Source organism: Alosa sapidissima, chromosome 12, assembly GCF_018492685.1.
Source record: "Alosa sapidissima isolate fAloSap1 chromosome 12, fAloSap1.pri, whole genome shotgun sequence".
Classification (NCBI taxonomy): domain Eukaryota; kingdom Metazoa; phylum Chordata; class Actinopteri; order Clupeiformes; family Clupeidae; genus Alosa; species Alosa sapidissima.
In genome coordinates, this window is record NC_055968.1 from 19,985,064 (window position 1) to 19,991,660 (window position 6,597).

Consider the following 6,597-nt stretch of genomic DNA (forward strand, 5'->3'; position numbering starts at 1 on the left):
CCGAGGGGTGGGATAATTGGTTGTCTTTCAAATTCCCTCTGCACGCAATAGGACAGAGCTATAGTCCCATGCGTTTTCCCACCAGCGGAGCTAGTTGGCTATAGTTCAAACTTTTGCCAACTTAAATAAAGCTTAACTCGTGTCACACTGTTCGCCAACAGCAACATCCATCTTCTTTGTTTTCAAGTAGCAGGGAATTCAAGCCAAACCCTTGCAACTCTGCCATCAATCATTATGTTAAGCCCGCCTAACATCTCTATACACAATTTGATTGGCCTGATAGAAGTTTAATTTTTCCAGCTCACAAGCCAACGGAGAGTTGCTAGACTAGCCCTGCTAGGGTGCGTCTAGATTTCTAGGCTAAAAGAAAGGTGTAACAATTACCGGTACCATACCAGTAGTATGACATTATTAATAGAATATGGATATCATAATGAAGGGTTAACTAACAAACAAGCTACAGAGAAGGGCTGTTATTTGCCAATACACACTGTAAAAAATGTGACCAATGGTTACTTAAAAAAATTGTGGCAACAAAGTGACAAGTGATATAATTGAATAGATTTTAAGTACTACAACTTTGATTAAAATTCATTGAATAAGTCAACTAGATTTACACAAAAAAATTAAATACATTGTAATAACAGCAACAGTTAAAATGTGTAAGATTTAGTAATTGCATGCCAAATGATGAGTTATATAGCCTAAAACTATTGAGTAAATCCAAATTAATTTCACAAGCAAAACTGACTTGCATTTACTAACTTTCTATGCAAAATTAATTTAGATTTACTACATATCTGGTCCAACCTAATTTATATTTACTAATTATTTGGGCAAAAGTTATTTATATTTACTAATTATCTGGTGGAATTTGTTATAAGATTACTAAATGTCTGGATGAAGGTTATTTGCATTCATTAAATAAAATTAATTATATAAATCATATTTCAGTGCCTTGTCTAATGCCTTCTAAATCACTAAATATCATACCTTCTTATAATACCAAAATTTACTTAAAAAAAATAATAAGAGGTAAACATGTATCATTTCATTTATTTGTGCAATTTTGTCTCCCAGGTTTACCCAACATTTTTTAAATGCAAAATGCATTTGGACTTGGACAGAGCAGATAGAATTGGATTAATTTCTACTGGAACGATCACATTACTCATTTGTGTAACTGAAATTCTTTGACTAAATCATGTCCAATTTTCATCCTTGTTGTAAACAGTAGAATCACAAGATAATTTTTCCAATTATAAGTAAAAAAAGTCACTTCTCTTAAAATGAGTATGGTTGAGCAACTCAAGCATTTGAAGGTAACCATGTGACATTTGACAGAGACTTAACAATTCCTTTTCATTTTGCAAGGGTCCATTTTCCTAAGCTAGCAGTTTGTTCTTGAGAATGTTCACCTTTTGGCTTTGAACAGTCCAGCTCAAAGAGGAGTTTCTGGGGGATTTCAAACGTATATCTGGGCTCCTTGGTATAGGCTGGATTCACTGAATATGTCCACCCAAGGAGCATGGAGCAAGCCCTTGGAAAGTTATCCAGAGCAGTCAGAACTTTCATTCCCTCTACCACGATACCAACGTCATCGGGACCCTCTGATGTATTGGTCTCGATGCTGTTGATTTCCATTTTTTGTACAGCAAGGTCCTGTGGCACACTATCTTCATCAGCATCCTGGAATAGTAAGAACATTGTGTATGACTGTTCAGCCCTGCACTGTATGGATGAGTATTTTACTCTACATTCACAAAGACAGGCTGGTCACCTATCAACCTATCTCTAAAGTCATTTGTTAAGCCAAGGGTCAGCAACTGGATTAACTCTGCTGCTCTGCTTATTAATAAGGTCTGTAAAAGTGGCTATCGGCTGCCGTTTGGAAAGAAAACCTTAGCAAGGAACTTTTAGAGGCAAATTAGAAAGAGACATAGTAGTGCAAATCTGCAAACATCAGTAGCTTGGCAAGGATTATTGGGAGAAATACACTTTATATAGGGATGACCTTCATATTTTAATATGTACTTACATCATACTTTTTTAGAAGATGATCTAAAGATCCCCGAAACACCGATGACAACATCTCTGGTCAAGTTAGCGTTAGGATTGGTTGGAGCCTGAAATGACAAAAATAAACATTATTCAAGGGCTGGAAAACATTCACTGATCTAAAACTTTTTAAAGGGGAACTTGGCAACTATATCAACGTAATAAACCCGTTTAGAAATCATTCGGATGGTTAAATGACCTGTTCCGGTGAAAATGGTGACTTTCCCCGCTGCGCCTAGCGTCCCCAGGCGGAAAACCAACCTTGCAACATTGAGACTTACCGTCCCGGAGAGAGAAGTGAGAAACAAGAAACTCGTTTTAAATCGTGTTTCTTACCTTGTAACATCCACATAGTTCTGCCAAACTTATGCTAACCGTTCGCTAGCTTGTAAACAAATCCATGTGCTTTATCATTACCTTTTCCCACAGTTTGAAATAGCATAATGCACAATTTCTCCAGCAGAGGGGGAAATCCTGCCAAGTTTCCCTTTAAAGCTGAAATTGTATTACCGGTATATGAAACCCCATCAAGGCTCATTGATGTGCTGTTTCCGGGACACATCTATTGAAACACTTCCTGTATTTATAGTTGGTTATCTGACGTTTTCAGGTAACCAACCATAGACATAATATACATAGACGCCGCATTGGCTGCTGGAAACGAGAAATGCGGCCGCCATCTTGGACCGGTCATACTCCTCGTTGCGTTGCAGCAGAAGACACAAGATGCCAGTACTGTGCAGCATGTTCCTGCTCAAATCGACGAACCATCGCAAACAGGGCTCGGGGGATTTACTTTTCTCAAGTAAGATTTAACATTACCGTACTAATGGTTGTATTTTGTGAATAGAATATTACCAGAGAGTTGAGAAGGAGCAAGGATCTTTGATATTACTGTATGAGAATCGTAGCCAGCTAGCTAGGCTGTTTACTCGGTGTTCACCTGGCTATGAACTGAGACTTAATAAGTCATATTCCATAACACTGACTTAGATTACAACTGACACAAAAAGGCTATTGTAGAAATAAATCATACTAGATTTGGCTGGCGAATTTTACACAAGTGGCACAGACTGTAGCCTATATTATTGGGCAATCGCTAGCTGCTACTTGTAGCCTAAGCGTGTTGGTAGCTTCACTATTTTCTGAATAAAGTAACTTTTCAATAGCTTAACTTCTTTATTTATCAAGTGGCTTAGCCACACAAGCTACACTTTTCTTGTCATGTGTAATTGGCACAATTTAAAGTAGCTTCCTATGTAGAGAACTAGCCTACTGCTGTGTTTGTGTTAATAATACATTTGACTGGGTGGTAGTATTGTGTAGTGTTTTATTCATAGCAGAGTAACTGATAGTTTAGCTCACTACAATGTCTAAGTAGCTTGCCCAACACTGTATTATTCACATGTCATTTACCCTAACAAGAATAAGATGCCTCTCAAATTCCTTTATTCATTTTATTCATTTATTTATTTTATATCTCCCCAGAACAACTGCCTTGCTCAAGGAGACTGTGAATGAACTGAATAGTCTCCTCACATCCCTGGAACTGAGGAAGGTGCAGCTCTTCATTGCAGTATTGGAGGGCATCTGCTACACTGTGACTGAATATTTGATTTATGAGCTCCACCTTCATCACCTGCATTCACCACTCTGTGTCCCATTTCCCCATCGTCTGGTTGACTCGGTCCTCTTTTAGGGAGTTTACCCAGTTTCACTATGTACTGCTATCTTATTTGCCCACCTGCTGTCTGAAGCACTTTTTTCTTAGCCAAAGTGTACCCAAGCAATTTTAGCAAGGTGGGAACATACAAAATGACATGCACCAGTTATCGAAATCATAGAACCAACTGCATGACAGTAACCTCTGTCTCACTGAGCCTGTGAAGACACTCCCCGATTCTTTACTGATTGCAATGAACGGGGCTGATCTTAGCAGTTTCTAAAATGTTTCTTAATTCTTATTTATTTAATCTCTTCATTGGGGCTGAAAGCTTTCTGTGAACTGTAAATAACAGATGCTGTTGATGAACCCATTGACACTGTACAAGTGACAAGTCACCTTTTTGTCTTGAATTGATGAAGTTACACTTACTATGCCAAACCAATGTCTGTTTTTTAAGGATCAGAAACAAACCTACAAACTTGCACTTTACAGTATTTATGGAACTTGTCTAACAAATGCTGTTGATATTGAACCCAGTTACTCCATTTCCTTTACTTATGCCACACCAATGTCTGTTCATCAAACTTTATTTTTGATGGCACTGAACTGAAAATGTTAATGGATTTTTTCTGTCAATTTAACCCATTAAAACTTGTATCAAACCAGTTTCTGTCTATGCTGTCAAACATGGATTAGTTATGTTCCCAGTGTTTATATTGGATGTCATCACTTTATAATATATCATATATGAGAATATTCTATTACTATTAAGCCCACTATGAATATTAAAATACACACAACCATGTTTCCTGTATACAGCTTTTCTACTGGAAGGTTTACAACTTATTCTGTCAATTTACCCAAGTTTGTCACTAAACCACATAGGCCTATTTGGAATACCCCTCAGATGTCTGAATGGCACTGATCTCACTTAAATGTTTATAGAACCTTTCTGTGAATAATGCTGTTGATGGAACTTTTCTGTCAACTGTGAACTATATTTAACTCATTGAACTTGTATCAAACTAGTTTTGTCTATGCTGTCAAACATGGATTATGTTCCCAGTTTTGATATCGGACGTCAGGTCACTTTATATCATATATCAGAATATTCTATTACTGTTAAACCCACTATGAATATTAAAATACGCTAAATCATGTGTCCTGTATCATAGCTACATGTATGACCTTTGCAGCAAAAAAAACCGAGTGAGAATCTGTTCGGTATTCAGTGAGATATGATTAATTAAGTGCGCTGACAGCTCATCTCACAGGCCAAACAGATTACACTGAGTGGAGTGGATGACCGGTCCAAGATGGCGGCTCCAAATCTCGTCAGCGCTAGTAAGGAGTAGCGGTCGATGCGGCGTCTATGTATATTATGTCTATGTAACCAACTATGGCTCCAGGAAGTCATTGGTCCCAGCAAAGCAATAGTGCATAGCATCTGAGCCTGAATTGCAGGCTAGCATTATTTCTTGTACATTTAAGTAATGCAAACGATATTCCAACCCATTCCTAACCCTTCCTTAAATAAAATATTAGCTAACATAACTCATTGAAGGATACCTTGAGTAGGATGGCCTGCAACCTCAACCCTATGGTTCCACCCTTGGCTTGGAAGAGATTCAGAAGCTTTGGTGTAGCAGCTAGCTTGGCCATTAACTTGATTCACCATTGTGATTCTGTAAAATGCATCACCTGGATCTGAAAGATAGAAACTAGTGTATATGATAGGTCTTACAACATTTTTAAAACCGGGGGGGATACAATAATAGACTGTCCATGAAATGTTAAGTAAAAAAAAAGGTAGCCTAATATGAAACAGCGCACGTTAATTGTTTCAAACTGTAGCAATACAAAACTGACCTCCTGAAGTTAAGCAGGCTAGGTAGCCTTATTTCAGCAACATGGCTACCTTCAAACAGCCTAAACGTTACACGAGAGCAATTTACTTTCGGAAAACGAAATGCTGTAAATGTAACTTGCAATTACTCACCTCTGAGAGTAAAAATCTACTCCTACATTTGTGCAGAAAAGCTGTCTCTAAAGTCAACTTGGCTAGGCTACTTGCTAGCTAGCTTAAAGTTGGCTTTAGAAGCTCTGGTTGAGGCGAGGGAAATTGGTAAAAGCATAGACTGTATAGCCTATATAGTTCTATATATACAGTATATATATATATATATATATATATATATATATATATATATAACAAGCTTAGATAAGAGGCAGCATATATATAGCCTGCTGTAGCCTATAACATTATACCATACTTTTCACATGAAATTGTCATATTTTAGCTAGACACTGTTTAGCCCTTGCTTTAGGCTAAGTAGAAACAGACAAGATTGAATATAACCAGCTTCAGTTTGAGTTAGGCTACAGCACAGCAAAATTGATTTGCGAACTTACAGTAGATAAAAATAATGTCTGACTGCATAGGGCTATATGTGCAACAATAAATAAAACGGGTCTTACCTTTTGGAAAGTTTCCATGAAATGTCTGTGTGTTCCATCTACGCCTGTTTGAGTCGTGATTCACTCGGATCTTTCACCCGTATCTTTAAATTAACCCATGAGTCGCGAGTCTCTAGTATCATTAACTCGGATCAGTTGAGTCCTACTACAATTCAATCTAAAACGATAAACAGCGCCACACACAAACCTCTTGCAACATTTAGCTAGCCTACTAGCCATCATAGCTGCCAAAAATGTAACAATTTCGTAAGTAGGATAACCACAACTCCACAAATCAACTCAAGCGACTGAGTGAGCAGGCAGTCTGAGATAACTGGTTAACTTCCCGCAGAGCCGGGTTAGTCGGATCAGCCGGCCGGTTAGGCTACATTGAGTACGAGTCGGCTACGGCTACG

General features: G+C 37.9%; 1 long non-coding RNA gene across 1 annotated transcript; it reads right to left on the bottom strand.

Annotated features, from left to right (window-relative positions):
- Positions 1-1,143: 1,143 nt before the first annotated feature.
- LOC121677991 lies at positions 1,144-6,243 on the bottom strand. The gene is made up of 4 exons (XR_006021127.1): positions 6,203-6,243; positions 5,294-5,431; positions 2,039-2,126; positions 1,144-1,689 (listed from the first exon to the last, which is right to left on the bottom strand). It is a non-coding gene; the product is annotated as an uncharacterized LOC121677991 (long non-coding RNA).
- Positions 6,244-6,597: the final 354 nt, after the last annotated feature.